Source organism: Notothenia rossii, assembly GCF_949606895.1.
Source record: "Notothenia rossii genome assembly, chromosome: 8".
Lineage (NCBI taxonomy): Eukaryota > Metazoa > Chordata > Actinopteri > Perciformes > Nototheniidae > Notothenia > Notothenia rossii.
In genome coordinates, this window is record NC_136906.1 from 50,712,129 (window position 1) to 50,734,504 (window position 22,376).

General features: G+C 43.8%; 1 protein-coding gene across 5 annotated transcripts in view; it reads left to right on the forward strand.

Annotated features, from left to right (window-relative positions):
- Positions 1-22,376, forward strand: part of LOC307016864 (gamma-aminobutyric acid receptor subunit rho-1-like) — a 141,972-nt gene that overhangs the window by 81,335 nt on the left and 38,261 nt on the right. For all 5 annotated transcript variants that reach the window (XM_079646207.1, XM_079646212.1, XM_079646209.1 and 2 more), the window contains one exon: positions 10,435-10,541. The gene's annotated coding sequence lies outside the window, so the exon portion shown is untranslated. The remainder of the gene's footprint in view (positions 1-10,434; positions 10,542-22,376) is intronic.

The following is a 22,376-nucleotide window of genomic DNA, read 5'->3' on the forward strand; positions in this document are numbered from 1 at the left end:
TGCCTATCGTTCCCGAGGGTATTTTCGGCTCCGCTTTAGTCTCGATGCAGCGGAGATGTGAGTCGAAAAAGAAGGAAGACGAGGCCCTCCACCTCTGTCTCCCCCGAAGGGTCCAGCCGCTACCTGCGACGGTCTCACGGCAGTCCTTCGCCCAAGTTGCCTCACGTCCTGCCCGGTTCAAGGTACCGAGGCAGCAGAGGCCACAGCCCGCCCCGAGTCCCCAGCCCAGGCAGGAGACGAGGACGAGCTGGCCGAGGAAATCTCCGGTTTCGGCAGCTGCTGTTCAGGCACAGCCGACTCAGATTTTCGGTTACCAGTCGAGGAAGAAGAAGCGGGCGGCCTGACAGCCACCTCTCCTCTCCTCGGTAACAGAGCTGGAAGTTCCCTGTTCCCCAGCTCCAGATGTGTTTACGGGGTGCCACCAGGCCTCCATCTTCCCGCCGCCTCGAGTGATGCCGCAACGCCATCCGCAAGTTCGCGCCAGAAGGGAAACAGACTTAATACCAGAGACAGCGAGTTCTGCTATCTGCCTAAGTCACAAAACACATGTCACAATTGTTGTTGTTTTCAAATAAATAATTTTTCACTGTCGCATCCAGGCTTCAAGCCGAGGGCGCAGTCCAAAAAAATGGAAAGAAAGACAATAAAAACAATAAACAGTCTGTCGCCTGTCCCTCTTTTGAGAGCAGCTACGGCCTCTCTCAAAAGGCGGATAATAGACGGGTCTGTGAAGGCACCACCGCCATGCGCATGCGCAGTGACGACTGGGGTTATAGAGCCGCTACCGTCACGCGCATGCGCAGTGCCAGCTGGGGTTGTGAAGGCACCACCGTCACGCGCATGCGCAGTCTCGGTGGGGATTGTCGAAATGGGGTACCATCGTGTTCAGACACTAGAGGGCCCCATAACACAACAAATAGAGACTCAGAGGGGAAGAGACGTGACATCTCCGCTGGCTCTAAGGAGCAAACAATGGGAGATGCTCACAACGTCGGCTTGGGTTTTCAAGACAGTAACACGGGGCTACAGACTCCAATTCGCTGTCACCCCCCCTTGCTTCTCGGGCGTTCTGTATTCACAAGCCCGAGGAGAGTCAGCCCATATTCTGGAGAGAGAGATTCTCTCACTTCTAGAAAAGAAGGCTATATCTATAATACCCGCCGAGCAGAGTCAGAGCGGCTTTTATTCCAAGTATTTCCTCGTTCCCAAACGGGGAGGGAACGGAATTCGGCCAATACTAGATTTGAGGGTTCTGAACAAATATCTAAAAAGATACAAATTCAGAATGCTCACTCACACATCTCTGCTGCGTCTCGTGCAACAAAACGACTGGTTTACATCAGTCGACCTGAAAGATGCGTATTTCCACATTCCAGTATATTACCCACACAGGAAATATCTGAGGTTCGCATTTCAGGGGATCTGTTACGAATACAGAGTACTTCCCTTCGGTCTGTCTCTCAGTCCAAGAGTGTTTGTACGATGTACGGAAGCTGCGATAGCCCCGTTAAGACAACAGGGTATTCGCCTGGCAACCTACCTAGACGACTGGCTGCTTCTCGCACAGTCGGAACAGGAGGCTATTACGCAGACAAATGTCCCCGTAAAGCATCTGCTCAACCTGGGTTTCATAATAAACACAAAAAAAGAGCATGTTGTGCCCGGCACAGACTGTACTCTTCCTGGGTTTACACCTGAACTCGGTGCCCTTTACAGCCCGCCTGTCAGCGGAAAGAGTGAAAGCTTTCAGAGCTTGCCTCGCTCATTTCCAGCTGCGCAAACATGTTCTTTTCAGATCATGCCTGCGGTTACTGGGGCTCATGGCGTCAGCCATCCTGGTCGTACGACTGGGACGGTTACACATGAGGGAGTTTCAGCGCTGGGTAGCCGCTCTAAAACTAAACCCCGCGCGTCATGGCGCGCGGAGAGTGATGGTTACTGTGAAATGCGTAATGGCACTGCGCCACTGGCTGCACCCGACTTTTCTGGTACGGGGCGTGCCTATGGGTGCTGTCCTTTCACGGAAGGTGGTCACCACAGACGCAAGTCTGACAGGCTGGGGAGGTATTTACGAAGGTCGTCCGGTGAGGGGTCTCTGGAGCAGAGACCTCCAGCGGTCGCACATAAATTACCTGGAGCTTTTAGCGGTGTTCCTCACCCTAAAACACTTTCTGCCTTTTCTCAGAGGACACCATGTCCTCGTGAGGACGGACAATACGACCACAATATCGTATATAAACCGACAAGGGTGATTTGCGCTCTCTCCAGTTACACATGCTTGCAGGCAAACTGATCTTGTGGAGCTGCGGCCGTCTCCTCTCTCTGAGAGTGACGCACGTACCGGGTGTGATGAACCTCGGGGCAGACCTGCTGGCTCCGCACTGGCCTGCAATGTACTGGCTGGCGGAGATATATCAGCTGCTGTGCGGTCAGCCGTGGCAGCTCCCACTACGCAGAGACATACTGTCTCAGGCGGGGGGGACGATCTTTCACCCACACCCGGAGCGCATGGCCCTATGGGCCTGGCCTGTGAGTGGTATAATCTGAATGCAGTGGGTCTCCCGCAGAAAGTGATAAACACTATTCAGAGTGCGAGAGCTTCCTCCACTAGGTCTCTTTATGACTGTAAGTGGAGGGTGTTTGAGGACTGGTGCCTTCAAAAAAGGCACACCTCTTTTCAATGCCCTGTGGGAGTGATTTTATCATTTCTAAAGGACCTAATTGATAAACACAGAGCTTTCTCCAAGATCAAAGTCTACCTGGCTGCTATTGCTGCATGCCATGTGGGTTTTGAGGGTAAGACGGCCGGCCAGCATCCTCTGGTCTGCCGTTTTATGAAGGGAGCTCGCAGGCTCCTTCCTGTTTCCAGGTCACTGGTGCCCTTATGGGACTTGACAGTGGTTTTAGATGGGCTCACTCGAGCCCCATTTGAACCCCTGGAAGAAGCCGACATGAAGCACCTGTCACTCAAGACAGTACTGTTACTGGCCCTGGCATCCGCCAAGCGAGTCAGTGACATTCATGCGCTATCTGTACATCCTTCATGCACTCAGTTCGCCCGAGGGTTAACGAGAGTGTTGCTGAAGCCCAACCCTGCCTTTATACCTAAGGTGGTTGGTTCATGTACCCCCATTGACATTGAGGCATTTCCTCCGCCGCTGTGTCCCTCCGGGGAACAGCAGCCGAATTTGCTATGTCCAGTCCGTGCTTTACGCACTTATATGGACAAATCAAAAGAGTTTCGTCATAATGACCAACTCTTTGTTTCCTGGGCTAACCCTCAGAAGGGCAAGCCTGTTACTAAGCAACGGCTCTCTCACTGGATTGTGGAGGCAATTGCTTCGGCTTACACGAGTCAGGGTCTGCAGGCACCTTCGGGTTTGCGTGCTCATTCGACTCGTGGTCTGGCTACATCCTGGGCTTTGTTCAAGGGTGTTTCCATCCAAGATATTTGTGCAGAAGCGAGCTGGTCCTCGCCGCTCACTTTTGTCCGCTTTTACAGATTAGACGTCTCTGCTCCCAGTGTGGCCCATGCAGTGCTGGGCCCCCTGCTGAGTTAGAGCTCTAACTGTTAAATTCTGGTTGGGTTTTGTGATTTTCGAGATAAGCTCGTCTGGCAATACGGGAGCTACAATATCCCACAGTGAGACATCGAACGGAGTGTTACGAATGAGAACTATAGGTTACTTACGTAACCCCAGTTCTCAGAGTAACATGAAGTGAGATGTCTCACCAGACGGCCCTCCTTGCTATGGTGAAGCGAGAAGAGGTGCTTATTTTGAATGATGCATGCGGCGTAGCGCAAGCTACTTATAGGGGGTAGATTCCCTGACGCTGACGTCAAGATCACCAGCCAATCAGGATTGGCGTAATGAGATTGATGCTTCTGTTTGCTCCGCGATGAGGCGCATCCCATAGTGAGACATCTCACTTCATGTTACTCTGAGAACTGGGGTTACGTAAGAAACCTATAGTTATTAACATCAAAAAGATGAGACCTGGGCACCTGTTCACCCTGTCCCTCACCGGACAATGCACCATCTCTGAGAACAGACAGACGATGTCCCTCCAAATCTAGCTTGGCTTTCTCAGATTCTTGTCGTATCCGCTCCACTGTGATTTCTTTTTCAATTCCCAACGCATACTTTACTCTGTCATGTTCCAGCTGCAACAACAACAATTCCTTCTGCTGCTCAAAAGAAAGTGCACTAGCCTGAAAAATAGGTTTTTAACAAAGACCCCTCTTCCTTTGCAGCAAACACTCCTGTCTCACTTAATGTCGACACTATAGAGTCTTTAATGTTCTCTTTCATCCTTCTATCACCGACAATAGTCACAGAGAAATGCTCAGCAATCAAGAGCAGCTGCTCTCTTGAAAAAGTGCCAAGAGACTCCTGAGACGGAGCTTCAATAAATGCCTCTACATCAGCCATATTAAATTAGACCGAGCCCTCACCGGAACACAACACCGGACCTTTACGCCGAGAGAAGGGAAAAAAACAAACAAACAAACCGGACCGACACCACAACGTTTTTTATGCGTCCAAAGTGGAACAACACTAACTTTTTGATTGGAGTTTCCCCACTAACTGTTACCAACCCACTGACTAATCTCCTCCCTAGTCTTCATGCAGTTACTTGTGGTGGGTATTTATGCACTGGAGACCGCTGGCCCAGCAAAGCGACTAGCAGGCTAGCAACACTACTGAGACCACGGCCATGCTCCCAAGCCGAAGCTTCAACCACTTTCTCCGCAACACTACACACCCCGCTCAACAATCCCAAAGGAACCGCAGCTTAACCTGCCAGGGAAAACTCTGCACCGCTCCGCACTGCTCCACATACAACGCACCCGTGTCAACAAGAGAGAAAAGAAGAACAAAGCAAACAGCTGACCACGGCTAAGAACAACTGGTAAACCCTGTCCTGAAATATAACACAAAACAAATCAAAGCCTCACAAAGTAATCTAATCAGTCCCCAAACTACGATCTGAAATCGTCCTTCCCACAATGAGCCGAAACAAAGAAACCGGCCGCTCTGCACATGCGCTCCCAACAAACTTTATACACGCGCACCAACTCCCAACACAAATCTTACCTATCCGTTGCTGTATCACAGATAAAAGAAGTGGACGAGCCCCCATCTGTCATGGCCTGGCTCTTGGCCATAACAAAAAGCGTGGGAAGGACAAGAATATGTATAAGAAAAAGTATTTATTTGGCAAAACTCAATGTGGCCGAAAACAAACAAAAGGGCAAGGCAAAAAAAGAATAAACGACGCTGTTCTCCGAGGTCCGGTCCTCTGGGGGGAGACACCTCGAGGCTCTGGCTCAGGCCTCTTAATCCTCCGGTGCCAGCCGTCAGGTGTCCTCAATCAGTGAATCAGGTGTCCTCAATCAGCGCGGGCACAAGCAGAGGAGGAACATAAAAGGGCCGTACACCCCACAGGAGACCTCAAGGCAGGGGTCGTCACAGTTTTCACAATAAAAGTAGTTTCTTAGTGAATGTCCTGTACTGGTCTTAAAATCTTATAACATCAGCTTTTAATTTTCCTCTTGGATGTTCTTCTTGACCCTCAGAGAAGAAGAAAATGTTGAGTCGTGTCTTTCAGGCATGTCCTTTCCTAACAAAAATGACAGGAGACATAAAACATATTCAGGGTTCCTGCAGGCTTCGCCAACTCAAATTTAAGACTTTTTAAGACCACTTTGAATAGAATTTAAGACCTATTTCACGGCAAGAAAGTATGAAGGAAAATTGCTTTGAAAAAAGAAATACGTCCCATAATTACTTACAAAGTAAATGTATTCATGTTCAACATAAGAACAATGACTGAACATAACAGCATAACAGTACAGAAATGTGTTAGCCAAAAAGTGTGTATGTGTGTGTGTCTCTGTGTGCTTGTGTGTGTGTGTTCGGGCTGTGCAATTAATCGTATTTTAATTGCAACTACGATTTTGACCTGCCACAATTACAAAAACCACATAATCGAAAAAAAACTATTATTTAGCTTTGCTAGGTTGTGACAGTGACAACATATTTAATCTAATTAATTTGAGTCTAATTTATATTTATTTACCTTAGCTTGACTTACATGTATTAAACGTATAATTAAGTGATGGCAAAATATAAATAACTAATGTCATGCAAACATATTAATATTTGCTTGATTCCAGAGTTGAATTTAGCACAATTGCATACAAACGTCAAGGGATTTTAAGATTCTGAAGTCTTCCTTCTAAATAGAAAATAGCATGGATAATTTGCAAAGGCTTTAAAAACACAGCAGGAGCCCAATACAATTATAAAATTTCATATTTCAATACAGTTCAATTGGTTTTATTTTCATAAACGGTTATCAACCGTTAGTGCCAAAGCAGTAGGCTATAATATATTAATTACTGCTGTAGACTACAACCACTACTTGTTTAGCTAGCATAAACTCAACAAAGCTAGCGTTAGCTGGCTAACTGACGTTATTTTGCCACTAAACTGCATGATATAAAACGGTGGTCTTCAAAGCGGATTTAATCCTCAATCACAATAATAATATTCAAAGTAATACTGGGCAAGTAATGGGCAAAACTTACCGTTGATTGACCCGAGCCTCGTCATTATGATAGCTCCGCCCCTTCACTCCAACCCCCCTCCCTCCCGGTTATGGCTAGAAAGGATCCGTCTTGTGTAAATATGACGTCACGTTCTCGTTGTAACTCTCGTTGGAGTGGCTCGGAAACTCACCTACAGCAGTAACATGATGCAACATACACATTAATGCAGCAGCAATATTAATAGAGAAACATCAGACATAATAGTAAAACACTGAAAGGGAACATTGTATTGCACAAGGAGCTATCTTGGGACTTTTACTGCGACAACGTTGACTTGCCTGTGAATAAAAAATAAACCGTAGTGTTGGTGATCTAGAGTGTTGTCATTCTTCTTTGAACAGCAAGACCACTAACATCCTATTTCAACAATCACACTCCCTGTAATTTACATAATTAATAGATAGTTTAGCTTCTCACCATCATTTGCTGTGGCCCACTGATGTTAAAGAGCAACTTCCAGGTTAAAGACACCTGTGAATAAATGTGTAGGAAAATGATGAATACACTAGATTTTCAAAAAAATATACAGAAATATACACTACAGCGACATCTGGCGTTGTTTTTGTAAGAAATGTTCACTTCCGCATAAAAAAGCCTCGGCACGTGACCTCCCGCGTGTGACGTAACATGGGGGAAACAAGGGGGAGAGCGGCCGGTTTAACGTATTAATAAACATGGATCCCAATGCTAGTTTCGACACAGAAGACACAGAAGAAGTTGAACATGAATATTCAAATGCATATGACGGACCACAACCTTATAACCTTACAGCCAAGGATTAGAAGAAATAACGGCCATCGGAGAGAAATTGAGCTGTTGTGTGAGGAGAACCAGTGGAGAACTGGGCAGCTATCTTGGTGAGTGACCGGCGTTAGCCACATCACAACATTGTGAAGTTAGCTATCATATATCAGGCTATAACTAACGTAGCATTGATAATATAGTAACGTTACTGGCAGGACTGTTGATACTGATCCATAACAGAAACTAATGTGCAAGTATCAGCCGTATCTCGCGTTACCTAATGCAACTCCACACTACGGTGCTGTGTACCGGAGGGGAGACGCGAGATACGGCTGATACTTGACGATCTGGCGGAGAAAGGTTGTGGAGCCTCCGTTGATATGCTGTTGTAAATGGCTTGATGGAAAGCAGGTGTGTAGTCGGGGAGGGTGCACAGTAGGCATGGGCGGTATCATTTTTTTCATACCGTCATACCTTGCTGACATCATACCGTGGTATACGGTATATGACGGTATCAGTCCCAATTTAAGGGGTAATTTCTCCCAAAAAGATTTTTTACTCACTATATCAACAGCCCCACCAAAAATATTTTCCACCAGCTGCCACTGACGATATGACTTGGGTCGACTTGAGTGAGGTGGCGTTCGGCGGCAAATAGATGTTTCGAACGGTATATTATATGTTCGGTGTAAAATGCAGCCCGAGCCGGTAGACGCTCGCAAAGTGCCGCGACGTGCGCGCAAGTGTAAAACAAGGGAGGCATACATGACACATTGTGCAAATGGCACATTTTGAGATCGGATACAGGACGCGTTTGTAGATGTCCGACGTTGTTTCCATAGTGAGCTAAGTTAACAATATATCATCATACATAAACATTTTCCGGGAGTAAATACTTGACTTATTGAATAAAGTTTGCTATATTCACTAACTAGTTTGGCAATATTATTCCGTGCACGTGTTAAAAACCTTATTTCCATTTGATTCATTGGATTACTCGCGTGAATGTTTAGCATGTAAATGCTTTCGTTTTTAAAACCGTCCGACCTTGACTACAAAACCATCAACCAGTTGCATAGGATTAAAAAATGTCAACACTCACTCACCCCGTCTTAAACATTCCCAAAGAAGTGCCTCTGTCTCTCGTTGTGCTGGATGAAGTCACTGGCGACGAGTAAACCCAAAATAGTCCCAAACAGGCGCAGAGGCATTTTTCTTTTTTACTAGTTATCCGAGTTCGGGGCCGGCAAATGCTGCCGCCATCTTGCTCAGCTCAGCTCTGTGCTGAGCTCTGAGAGCGGGAAAGACGGACTGCCCTCCCCTGCCCTCTGCTGGCGCGTGCTGTGCATTACAACCAATGTTGTCCCTGTCAAAACTCCGTGTCAGTGTAATAGAATGAAACGCATCTGTGATTTGGCGCACAGTCTGTGACGTCACGGTATTGAAAATCATACCGACGGTATTTCGAAATACCCTGGTATACCTTAATACCGTCATACCGCCCAAGCCTAGTGCACAGCTGATAACAGCAGGTGAGTGGAGGTCGAGCCGGGAGCCAGGAGTGACAGCCACCACGCACAAACAAACAACACAGACAGGGGGAAACAAACAAACACAAAGGAGACGGCTGGAGCAGTACAGCCACCACAGCGTTACTTAATGCAACTCCACACTACGTCTTACGGTGCCGTGTACCGGAGGGGAGAGAGAGAGAGCAGCGAAGGGGGGGGAGAGAGAAGTAATACGGTTTCCTGATAAAGCTGTGGAGAGTATGTGCTGCAGGGGGGTGGATGCACAACGCACCCAGGAACGAACGCTAGCTCCGGTCCTTTTCCCGTGAGGGAAACTGTGGAATCGATGTCCTGACAGGCTGGTATTTGTGCAACCTGCACAAACACAATACTGCACCTTGATTACAAATGGTGAAATACAATGTAAAACTACCAAAAAATACCAGCTCACTAAAACACAACCGCTCAACTCAACGCAACTACTAACTATACCCGCGGTCAGAGAGCGGAGATGTTTACCCTTTGTTATGTAAAATCACGCGTTTGACATATGACCTTAAAAAAAATCAGTTTTTAAGAGCAGAGCTCAAAATTGCTCCTTTCCCTCTGAATTCCTGCCCCTATGTCTCGTAAAACATATCAAATCCTACATTCACTTTTTTAATTGTAATTTTCAAGCAAGTTTAAGCATAAATGTATAAAAAAAAAAAAACCTGCAAGATGCTCTTTAACGATCGTAACTGACAGGCTGCCTGCCAAACGTAAACATTCACTCTCGCGAGAATTTTACACTAGACGGATCCTTTCTAGCCATAACCCTCCCTCCCCCCATATCTACAGGTGAAAATTACTTTTGCGACACATTTATTGCAAGAAGTGTAGCAAAAGTCAAGACCGCAGATTCGTCGATTTATACTGCCACAGAGCAGATTCGTCAAGTTATAATGACTGATTTGAGAGGTTGTAATAACCAAGTTGCAGTTGTAATGGAAAATATATTTTAAAAATATGTATTTTTCTGCAAGTGAACATTTCATCACTAAGTTCATTTTTTTTCTACAAGCTACAAAACTTTTTTTTTTCTTCTGTGACTTCAAATTTGGTTCACAGTTACGTGGATATTTTATACAAGTGTAAATTTGGTTCACAGTCACGTGGATATTTTATACAAGTGTACATTTGGTTCACAGTTGCGTGGATATTTTATGCAAGTGTAAATGTATGCACACAAGGTCAGATTTTTTTTCTGCAAGTGCTCACATCAGGTTTTACACGCTCTCGCATTTTGCACCATATCTACCTTCATATGTAGGTAAGTAATTTGCATTGGGTTGATGTGTTTTACCAATCAGCATCTACTGTAGGCCTACACTATGTGCAATATTCAACAAAGAGTGAAACAGCATAACAAACGTCCTTTGTTGCAAATGAAACAAACTTGGTAGACATCGGGATTGACATGTGTTGTGCAACATGTAAACAGAATAGATCTTTCTGTGTGACCCAGAATCTAATATTAGAAATTAACTTTTACATTGTTTTTTTCCCCAAAATGTTCATTAGCCCCATGACTAAGAGGAGTCCAGATAAAACTAAAGCCTGGGGTACGAAGTCAGAGCACCTGCTGAGGATACAGGAACACGACTTTACAATGCGCCCAGGATTTGGAGGTAAGGCTCATCCTCCACGTTTTTCTGACGTTACACTAAACCCCCGCCCCCCTCATCTGATCCATACACTCCTCTCACTGTGGAGCACTGGCTTGTAGAGATGACATAACAGAGCGGGATTATGTCTGAGCCATGTGGGCCACTGATTCATTACCAAGCAGCCACTTCAGCTGTGGGTTACAATATCTCCCGCTACTTAAATAAATATTCAATCGTGCATTTTCCCTTTAAGTTTAAAATCCCCCGTGGAGTTCTAGGAAAGCATTATCTTGTTTAACGGCAAACTTCAATGAGTCTTAAATACTGGCTAGTCTCACACTATACGTTTATTACACTAAATGTTAGGGTTTTGAATGGAAGTTCATACTGTCACTGCAATGTGCAGTGACAGACGAGTCTATGATAACACCATTTATGTGTTGCAGCAAAGAATGTGTTAAAACTAAGGCCGGAGTTTTGGGAATGTGTTTTTTATTTTTATTGTAATTAAATTAAAAGTTTGACTATAAATCACTAATAAAACTTCAGTAACTGAAACAAATACCTATCTTTTATGTTATCTTTGTGCGCTATGGCTTTTTCATGAATGTCTCTTTTAACTCGCATTGAATGAGCCCCTTTCGTAAAATAGCTGGTTATATCACTCACAGGCTCCACCCTCTACTGGACTCTATGGATACTAACCTCTATGCAAGCATTCATCTACTGAGATTTCTATAGACGTAGCCGGCCCAGCCGGCCCCAGGGCGGGCCTACCTGAACCTCACACCGTATATAAGGAGGCCTCGCCTCCTGCCCATCATCCCTCTTCAGCGAGCGGGTATCATCTGAAGCAGAGATAAGACGTTTGAAAGAAGAAGAAAGAGTTATCATATCTCCAGGGAGTCGCCACTGCTAGAGACCCGGGCCTGTACTTAGTGCCCTAGCTGAAATAGCGGGCGCCGATCCCCACCACCTTTGCTTCGAGTGTTTGGGGGACCAGGATATGGCCGAGGCGGTGCCCTTCACGTTCACCATTCCTTTCAGGTCCGGCGTCCATGGAAGTCCACCGCCCAGGGCTGTACTCTCCCTGGATGATGATCATAGCGGCGGGTGTGTGGGCTACTCACTCATTGCTAGAGATGCCCCCGCCTCACGAGGTCAGAGCGATTATTGAGCCACAAGGCCGAATAAGTAGCTTGGTCCACGGGCCTTGCCCCAGGCCCGGTTCCCCCGGGGACCGGTACTCGGTGGCTTCACATGATATAGGGTCGACCCTACTTCATCACAGGCCGCCGCCGCTACCCGCCGTGTGATGTCCCTGGGATATCACGCCGCGTGGCACTTTCCAAAGAGGACCGTGTTGATCTCCTGGGAGCCCCCGTGGTTACGGAAGGGCTCTTTGGATCGATCTCCTTGCTCACGGGATGAGGAGTAATCGCAGCGTGGCTGCTTCTTGCCCATCCCCAGAGGAAGAAACACTGTCCTACACTCCCCGCCCCTGCTGTAAACCCCAGTAAAGGGAGCCAGCAGGTGGGCGTGTGCACGTGAGTGGAATAAACCGAGTGCTGTCAAAGCACTGTGCTACTGTTGTCAGAGAACACACCTTGCCTGGTATAATAGCTCCGAATATATGGGATTAGTTTTGTATCATAAAGGTAAAGCAACACTTTCTCAGAATAAAGCAAAACTATGAGTTTAAAAGAAAAAAAAAAACTGAGTCAAGCAAAATAAAATACATTCCAAAAATAAAACTATACGTTGCAAACAAATCATTTGTGTAATCATGTAAACTATAAGTATTTTTTCTTTGTTTTAACATATATTTTTGTTTGCAGTTCTTGTGTCTTCTTTCTCAATGATAAGACTTTTGCTCTCGCTGCAGCTCTTCTCGTTTGCGCTCACTCATTTTTTGTTTGAGATTTTGACACAAACGTCCCAGGTGGGCGGGACTTTCAGGGGTGCGTCCCCACTGGCTACTCATGTTTTGAGTGACAGCCCACTACACAACAGATCATACAGTGCAACTCATGCAGCAAACTCTGGAGTCCACTCGGCCACGTTAGTGTTGGTGTCTGCTGGGGAGTTTCATGAACATATCGGACTTGTCTTATGGATTGCTGTGCGTTAGACTTGTGTCTAGTTTATACTTTGTTCCAACTTTAAATATTGTAATACCTGGGGGGTACACTACGAAGCAGGATTTTCACTTAGCCGGCTAACTTCAGGGGAAACTCGGGGTTTCCGGTCCTACGAAGCTGGTTCTCTTTTTAGCAGGCTAGATCTCCATGGTAACTTATGCTGTGCGGCTAACCTGGGGGGTATACTAGGAAAAAGGATTTTCGTTTAGCAAGATAACTTCCTGTATTTCCGGTACTACGAAGCTGGTTCACTTTTTAGCGGGCTAGATCTCCATGGTGACTTATCCTGGAACTTAGTCTGTGCTCCGAAGCAGGATAGGTTCCAGGATAAGAGATCAACTCAGCGAAAGCACCACGCCTGCTGACCAATCAAAGCTCAGTGTGCAGAGGAAATACAGTTTAAACTGCCGTTGCAGGAAAGACGGCCGGCCAAAATCACAGACTGTGTGAACGTGAAAATGAATAGAACATCACCTCCCATATTCAGAGCAATCTGACTATTATAACTATTATACTAGTTAAGAAAGCTTAATTAAATATCTGCCACAACATAAGTAACCGGATCAAAGTAACATTACGTTGCCTACAGTCCGCGGCACTGTGAGTGCAGACGTCGATGTGTCCCATTATCATTCATATCACATATCACATCATAATTTATCATATATTTCCTTATCTGAGTCAGCTGAGCCGTATCTGGCTGTGCAACACTCACAGTGTCACATACTGTATGCATAAGTATTATTTTAAGCAACACATTAAGTTGACGAAACACTTGAGTCAAACCTAATTAAAGTCAGATCCACTCGTGTCTTGGACGGGGCAGTGATGTCATAAACCTGTTAATGTACGCCAGGGGTCGGCAACCCCTGGCACGCGTGCCAGCATTGTCACGCGGCACCGTAACCAGTGGCACACTAGGAATAAGTGGAATAAGTGTGCAAAAATATTTAAATTGTATTTTCGGATCCTGAACGAGACCGCCGCCAGAGCGCGTCTCCCCGTTACCTGCAGAAGGAAGCCATGCACGTAACGCAGCCCCGCTCTCTTTAACTCCAGGTGACTTTCTGCCGCTTTCCTCTGTGGTGCAGTGCTGACCGTTTCACCACGGAGGAAAGCACTTCACTAATTGCAGAACCCATAAGGAGCTGTACAAATGCCGCAGTTTTTGCGTGGCTATGTATTTAGTTGAAAGCCCAGTGGCGATCTGCTCATCTCTCATCGAAATAATATGCTACAAAGGGTCAGACTGGCCAACTGTGGGTTGAACTTTCCTGTCGGCTCCCAGACCGTAGTCGAGGAGGGCAGAAGCAACAAGCTTCAGGTTCAATAACCAACTTTAGCTTAAATGACTGGACAGAGGCGAGCTCTTCTTGGGAGGCCGTTGCATTTATTTAGCTGTTCTTCTGTTTCACAAAATACATCACAGACCTCTGTTTTTCTGCTGCCTCGTTTCACTTCCAGAAACATACACGTTCCCTCACTGTCGCTCTACCCTCCACAAACACACATGCACAAGCCACACCCCCCTCTCTCTCTCTCTCTCTCTCTCTCTCTCTCTCTCTCTTAAAGGGACAGCGACCTCATCTCACTCTGCATGAACCTAATATCATAACATGTGTGCTGTGGAAAATCACAGCACACATGTTAACGTTTGTTGAATTCGACATCATGTAAGTTGCGCTGACATGATGTCCACACACTGCTTCCCCGCAGCGAGGCTGATAGTTGACGAGTGTCAAGCTCCTCAACCCCCCCCCTGTTGATAATTCTCGATCGTTGGCACGCTGATAAACATTTTTTTTTTAAATGGCACTTCATATGAAAAAGGTTGCCGACCCCTGATGTACGCATTCAAACACTTTTTCTTTTACCAGCTGTATTCACCTTGCAGGTGCAGCTATGTGGCTTTTATCCTGGATAAAGTGTTTAAGTCATGGATGTTTAAAGTTTAACTCCTTCATATGTCTAATATTATAGTTGACTTTTCATTCAGGAAGTATGACGCTGCGCTGTCAGTACGCTTCTCCATGTTTGTGATTGGTCGAATGCTCCAGATACCACCCCTTTTATGTGAACGCTCACCTAACTAGATAGGACACGGCTGGCTTGAGCGAACTAGTTGATAGCCAGCATTGTAGGACAGTTTAGCGAGAGCGGCTTTGTTTTGGATTAAGTCAACCGGATAACTCAAAACATATCCAGGATAGGTTGAACTAGATTCGTAGTATACCCCCCTGGTCGGGACCAGGTTAGGTTGCAGGCTAAGAGCTCAACTCAGTGAAAGCACTGCCTGCTGACCAATCAGAGCTCAGTGTGCAGAGTTTAAAGCGATCAAGTCATATTACAGGAGAAAGGAAATACGGAAAAGCTGCCGTTGCAGGAAAGACGGCCGGCAAAAATCACCAACTGTGTGAACGTGAACATTAATAGAATATCACCTCCCATCTTCAGAGCAATCTGACTATTATAACATTAGCGTTAAGAAAGCTTACTTATAAATATCTGCCACAACATAAGTAAAAGAGCCTTCTTTCCACCTTTCTTAAGCTCTTTTCTGTTCTTTGGTTTTAGCGCCTGGCTGACGCACTCACACATCACTCAGAAATATATTGTTTGTTTTTGATACATTTATTTCCATGTTATCGTTTCCATTTCAGCAGTGTTCGTTCTCTCCTTTAAACACACAAATGAAGGTATCTTACCAGACGATGTTGAAACAGTTTTCATCCATTTAAATAAACAAATCTTCTCTTCTCTGCAGTGTAATGCAGCGGTCAAAAAACCGTGTGGCTTCACAACCAAAATAGAACGCAGAGTATAATCAGCAGGACTCTTTTAACCAGCTGGAGGCAATCCCAGCACCAATCAGCTGCTCCGCCCCACCGTGGCTGCGGATCCCGATCAAATGACACCAATCAATTATACTCCATTACATACATTAAATGATTGAATAATCAAAATAATAAATCAACGTTTTGGCTCCTACAATAAGTAACCGGATCAGAGTAACATTAAGTACAGTCCGCGGCATATCACATCATAATGTATCATATTTCCTTGTCTGAGTCAGCTGAGCCCTATCTGGCCGTGCAACACTTACAGTGTCACATACTGTATGCAGAAGTATTATTTAAAGCAACACATTAAGTTGACGAAATACTCGAGACAAATGTGATAGGCTAGTTGCACAAGATGGCGTCTATCAACTTCCGGTTGATTGAGTGTGCGGTTGTAAACTTCCGGTCTACAGTAGAGCAGTAGAGGGAAGAGCAATAGATAGCGTATAGATAGCAATAGATAGCGAGAGAGATAGCGTATAGATATTATATAGGCACTATTTTACACTCGATGTCTCCAAGACCTACTGAAGGCTAACATCAGTGATGTACATCGGCTGGTACAAGCGGCAGGCTCAGCCCCGAGGAGCAAAAGAGAAAAGGGGTTCAAGATGTAGCTACATATCCAGCTACGTCGACAATTATGAAGGTAAGTGACAAACAAAGCTGTAGTTACTGGCTAACTTTGACAACTTGACAGTCTTGATACAGTGTAAAGCGTTTTAATGTTGTACTATTACATTTTTTTGGATAACATGAATGATATCCAATTCCCCACAGTTTCAAACAAAGATCTACCTTCAGGGAGAGTGAGCATCAGGGCTAGCTGTTACAGGTCCATGAGAAAGCATGAAAAGCCTCACGATCTCAGAGTAGGGAGGAAAATAAAAAGTGTTCATCGGTTCAAAGCCTCAATCAGGTTCATGTTCTGGGGTTTTGATGTGGCTAGAGTAGGTAACCTGTGATTTAGGATTCAAATAAACCCAGCTAGCTGACGTGTTGCAACAGATTACATAGTGACAATACATTTGCTCACATCAACTGGTAGCTAGCTATGAGTGTGTAGCATGAAGGGGCTACAGATTTATTTTCGTTTTGTAACCCTCTCGTGTAAAATGATAAATACATTAGCTAAACCCAAACTTAGCTTTCATCAAAGATTCTTAATGAGAGGTTGAAAACCGTCTCTGCTTTCATGGAAACCCCAGAAACTGGTTGTGACGGCTGCTGTTCTTTACTGAATGGTTAGTATAATCGATGTAGGGTCCAATTATTTGTATTGGCCAGTGTTAGGTAAGTGCTGGTTTTGTACCCTACATCTATGTTAAGCTGTTCAGCATTCTACTAACACTATTTTATGTAGTTATAATATAAGATAATACATTGAGAGAGCTGAGACAGGCTATAAAAGCGTATCTGTTTGAATGTCCTTAAAGGGAGGCAATACAACAGACCAGTCTCTGACAGTCTTTTCTTTTCTTTTTTTTATCCGATGACGTTATCAGTGATTTTAAGCTGATTAATTACCAAAATAACATCAACCCTGTGGGCGGCGCCATTTTGACGAGTCACATGACTTATTTTACCGTAACTGATGTGAACTATGCGTTTGGTGTCGAGGAAAAATTGATGTATGTGCTTTGTTCATGTTGTTTACTCTTGTTACTCTCACAATTCTATTGAAATATGCCTCATTGTATCGCGAAACATTGCCACAATTCGGATAGGAACAATCCACGGAATTCTCGGTTCCATCTATTGCCAACGGGTAAGCGTAGGAAGTACGTTCGGAGGCAGTGGCTAGCGAAATGTGCTCGGCCCGAACCGAAAGATCCACAGGCGCATGTATGCAGCAAAAGTTTCCGGACGACTACTCTGAGAGTATGATGAAACATAAAATGTGATTTATTAATCAACCATTACTTAATGGGGATGCAGTGCCATCGGTCTTTCTGGTGTCATCACCGACCAGGACACCAGTTCGGCCAGTTGAGAAATCGCCCTCTGCAAGTGTGAAGCGGCGGAGGACCAGAAGTAGTGCTAGGAGTAAGAAAAAGGTAAGGTATGTTATGGCGCATTTCCATTGCAGCGGGTAGCCCCGTTCAAATGTCCTTTAGCGTCCTTAAGTGGCCAGGCCAGTTTTTGGTGGCCTTTCCATATAGCGTAGTACCGGCTAGCGGGTACTTTTTCCCAGTTTTTCCGGCCACATAAAATCGTGGTTCTAGGGCCAGGGACAACGAGGCTGAGTATGCTAAACTAGAGAGGGAATCCCTAGCAAGGGTGGTACTACATGCATACATAACTAGTAATCAAAATCATTGTATCTACTAAGTAGGCCTAAATTGGGGTTGTATTGTTTGCCTGTAGTTGGCCTTTTAATTAATAAAATATTTGAATTTGAAGTTTTGTTGATAGGGATCTTTTGGAATGATCTAGTCTTTGTAATTGTCCGGCGACGTTTCTCAGACTGTCCAGACTGCTTTAATTCTCTAGCCTAAATCAGTAAATGTTCTAAAATGTTTGCTGCGGCCCTGACAATACACTAGCCGACAGGAATGTCAGTATTACCATCATTTAGGCCTGATGACTAGTGAGACAAGCTTCCCTTTTCCTTTTTCCTTCAATGATAGTAAAAGTTTCAGCTGAAAGTTAGGGACAACTTTAGCTGTGGTTTGTCAGACTGGCCTTTAAAAAAAAATAGTTTGCTCTAACACTACCTACCCAAAACGGTGGCAAATAAAATATTTTGACTATGCAAATAATTTTATTTTCCACCAAAATTTCAATATTTTTCTGTTTTTCATGCAAACTTACCATTTTCAGAAAAAAATTAATAATTTACCTATCTACTACCATGTAATTTTGTCAGTTTAGGGTTACAGCAAACAAAGAATATTTTAAGGCCATCCTCAGTATGTCAACCACCTGAAGAAAACTAATCGGGGGGGGCTTAATCTGTTAATGGTTCCCCACATTCCTCGAGTGAATGTTAGTGATCATTTTTAACAGATCACATTGACATGGTATTTGATTGGAGTGGACCAACTTGACAACTGAATATAGAGGCCTAAATAGATGATTCAGGAATTTGTCTCCATTGTGACATGCAAAGAAGTTGCTCTGTTCCCTTTCCATTGGTCAAGTAAGTGTTATGTTTTAAAGGAGTGTAGACTGTAATGCGTACATTTTTAATGATGTGGTCCATCTGTTGAGGGTGAATTGAGGTGGGGTGTTTTTTTTAGGGGGGGGGGGCAGATGATATCGCATGACAGCACCTTGTTACATATATTGCATTGATCTTCTCTGTATCTAGATTGTGCCATTACATGTATTATTTTATTTGCACTTACAGATATGTCAGTGCAGACTGACATGGATCAAATGATACGTGCCATAGCAGTGGACCACACCTATTCATCAAACTCGAAGAAGGATGCAAGTGCATCAACAACCATCTCCTGTGTCTAGTGCAGCTCAATCTTTCAACATTCCTGCAGAGGTAAGTGCTTAATGGACTTCTCAGAAGGACAACCTGATAGGAATGTTCAACATTTTCGTCAATACTTTTGAACTCCTTCAGTGTATCAAGATAGGTATTGATGCTATGTTTGATAATTGACCATGGCTTGGGCTATACAGTACTGTTCAAAATTATTAGAACACTTGGAAAATTCATAAAGTATTCATAATTTGGGGCTGCAGCTTGAGTATATTACATTGTATTACCTACAACTTCTAAATATCCAAACGAAAATTTAAGCCAAAAAATTAAAATATCACAATTTCAAAATATCATTAAAATGTGATTTTTAAAATCTTTTAGGTTTTTCACGAAAAATTACTTTAACAATAATCTATGAATGCATTTTCCAAGTGTTCTAATAATTTTGAACAGTACTGTATGTACTGCCATGTGAATTTCTGGTACATAACATGCATGGAGTGACAAAAAATGAGTGATAGTGGACATGAGAGGGGGACATTTGGATTAACCCCTTGTGGTCTACATGCTTTGTGTATCAAGCTGCACAATGCACAACCAGTTGATGTCAGTTACGATGAAATAATCAACAAAAGTCAATCAAGAGTTTCTTGAATTCAATTGGATTTTATTAGGTATCACAAAAAAAATATTTCCTCCAATTTTGCTAATTTCACACTCTTATTCTTACAGATCTCCACCCCGGGCAACATAAGTCCTCTAGTCGTTACACCATTACATTACATTACATTACATTACATTGCATTTAGCTGACGCTTTTATTTAAAGCGACTTACAATAAGTGCATTCGACCAGGAAGATACAACCTTTAAGAAAACAGAATCATATAAGTACATCAGGTTTCATAGAGCCAAACATTTCAAGTGCTACTCAACTGGCATTTAGAAAGCCAGCCCTTTATTAGTATATAAGTGCTTTGTTAGTAATTTTATCGCTCGAAGTGGAGTCTAAAGAGATGAGTTTTCAGTTTGCGTCGGAAGATGTGTAAGCTACCAGAGGCTGAACGTCAAATAGATGAGGAGATATTTACCCTGGATGACAGTTTTGAGATCGAGGATGACGCAAAGGATTTGGACTTTGTTCCACAAACAGAAACTGAAAGTGAATCGGACAGCGAGTGTGACCCATCTGATGAACATCCTACTAGTACCGATTTCGAACCCATTCAAGCTTTCACTGTACCTGACAACACTGCAGATGAAAGACAATTCATTGTTTTCGAATCTTGTATTGTTAATTTGTTCAGAAAATGCCAGAGAACATGATGTGCTGCAGAAGTTAGGGAGATTCAGAGAATGTTATTAGGGTCCAGGCTTATTATAAGCACAAAATGTGCTGCTGGGTGCAATTACACTTGGTCATCACAACCTACTTTGAATAGAATGGGTGTTGGTAACCTTCTGTTGTCTGCAGCCATCTTGTTTTCAGGTAATACATATGCAAGGATGCAAGACATCTCAGATTATTTGAAACTCCCCATCCTCTGTAAAAGCCAGTTCTACGCCTTTCAGAAACGCTACCTCTTTCCTGTTATTAATGAGACGTGGATATCATGTCAGATTGGTGTTCTTGATGTCTTGAGCAGGGAGCCCAGAATTGTTTTATCTGGTGATGGTCGTTGTGACAGTCCTTGTCACTCTGCGAAGTATGGGACATATTCCCTTATGGATTTAGATACTGGTCTTATTGTTGATTTTGTTGTGCTTAATAAGGCAGATCCCAGTGTGAAGAACTCCAATGCCATGGAACCCATGGGTCTAAAACAGTGTCTTTCTAACATGAAGAATTGGAACATCTCCATCAATATTCTTACCACAGACACGCACAAAACTGTTAGAAAGATACTGAGGGTGGAATTTCCTGAAATTACTCACCAGTTTGATCTTTGGCATTTCTGCAAGAGTATCATTAAGAAAATTATCAAAGCCTGTGGGAAGAAAAAAGCTTTTGCCTCTCTCCTTGGCTGGTTACAGTCAATAAGTAACCACTTCTGGTGGTGTTTAGAATCCTGCCAAGGCAATGTGGAGATTCTCAAAGAGAAATGGGAATCCATTCTTTACCACACAGCCAACATCCATGCGTGGAATGACAAGAAATTATTTCATGCCTGCGAGCATCCCCCACTTGGTGAAGAAGACAGGTCAAAATCATGGTTTTCAGTTGGGTCTCCTGCTCATGATGCTCTCACCAAAGTGGTGAAAAACAAACAAATCATAGCTGATTTGAAGTACTGTGCTTTATATTGCCATACTGGTTATCTGGAAGTCTATCATTCTGTGATCAACAAGTATGTTCCGAAGAGGCAGCATTTTTCTCATGAGGGCATGGAATGTAGAACACAGCTAGCTGCTATTGACCACAACTATGATGTTGGTCGACAGCAGGCTACAACCAAATCTGGTCAGCCTAGGTGTGATGTTGTAGTGCCGAAGTCCTTTACAAACAGGAAAAAGTGGGTTGCAAAAGCAGTGAAAGTTCCAAAAGAACACTGCTATCGTGAAGATGTGATGAGGGATGTGGTCCTCATGCGTACCCATGGCTTGGAGAAGTCTCATCAGCTTCCAGAAGTTAATCAAAACATGTTTGATATTGAGAAACCTGAGAAGAGTGAAGTCGTAAATGCAACACTAAAGAATACCCGTTTTAGAAAAAAAAACTCTACCGAAATGCCCATGCTCTGAATACTTTGTGACATTTTTAGGTGAAAAATCAATTGTACAGTGCCACTTTGAGGTTGAAATCAGACTAGGTCTTAAGGGAGCCTTCACTCATTGGTATAAATTATAGAAATCATTCTGCAGATATATTATGCCTAACAATAGATATTCTGAAAGTTTCGCAAAAACATTGTTAGATAAAACAATTTTATAAGTGATTTTTAGTTTAATTTGACCAATTCTATGGGGGTTGCCATTAAATGAAGATTGTGATGACACTACTAACAGTACAAGGTATGTCATTGTGTAGAAGCATAAAGGAATCAAAACTGGTTGATTCTTTTATGGTAGAAGGCATGTATGAAAAGATTGACTAGTTCTGAGCATTAATGTTTGGATAACATCTTTCAGCAGTTCACCACTCTCACACATAGCTTAGGGCAGTCTTAAAAATGTAAGGGTTGACTAGATTTTGATTTAACTTTTCTGTATCACAAAGTGATTGCACATTATTGTAATTTTTTCATGCATGTCATGGAAAGCTTACATCATGAATTTGTGGGCTCTGGTTCATGAATGGAACCACAGAAAACTTTGGCTGGCCTTAAAATATTCTTTGTTTGCTGTAACCCTAAAGTGACAAAATTAAATGGTAGGTTAAGGTACATGTAGGTAGGCAAATTATTATAATCTTTTTAGAAAATGATCAAATCTGC